This window comes from Arachis ipaensis, chromosome B7 (assembly GCF_059453495.1).
Source record: "Arachis ipaensis isolate K30076 ecotype BB chromosome B7, ASM5945349v1, whole genome shotgun sequence".
Lineage (NCBI taxonomy): Eukaryota > Viridiplantae > Streptophyta > Magnoliopsida > Fabales > Fabaceae > Arachis > Arachis ipaensis.
In genome coordinates this window covers 105112319-105113050 of record NC_142442.1, presented here as the reverse complement: position 1 = coordinate 105113050, position 732 = coordinate 105112319, and positions in this window count along the sequence as shown.

The following is a 732-nucleotide window of genomic DNA, read 5'->3' as shown; positions in this document are numbered from 1 at the left end:
GATACTTTTTCAGGAACATACTCCTTTGAAATAGATGGCCGCATAGTAATCTTCAATCTGAATGGAGTCATTGACAACCCCCCAGAAGATCGTTCTATCTTCCAGTGTGATGTCATAGACGAAAGTGTGGCTGAAGTTCAAAAGGAAGAGTTTGAAGAGAGGCACACTGGACAAGGTCCAAGTGTGGGGACCCTCTTAACTGACAATGGGAGCACTTCGCCATTTTCACAAGACCCAGATAATCCAGAGCCTGCCCATGATCAAAAGTTAGAATTGAAACCTCTCCCTCCACATCTCAAATATGCTTATCTTGAGGATGAGCAGAAGCTTCCGGTTATTATTGCAAGGGAACTGACTTCTCAACAAGAAGAGCAGTTACTTGATGTACTGAGGAAGCATAAGAAGGCAATTGGGTGGAGTTTGGCAGACATAGTTGGAATCAACTCTCAAGTATGTGAGCACAGAATATTTTTAGAAGAGGGAGCAAGACCTGTCCGTCAACCCCAAAGAAGATTGAATCCCACCATCTTGGAAGTTGTCAAAAAGGAAGTGACCAGACTATCGGAAGCAGGTATCATATATCCCATCTCAGACAGTGAATGGGTAAGCCCAGTACAAGTGGTGCCCAAGAAATCTGGAGTCACTACAGTGAAGAGTGAGCATGGAGAGCTCATAGCAACTAGAGTTCAGAATGCTTGGAGAGTCTGCATTGATTACAGGCGTCTCAACCAA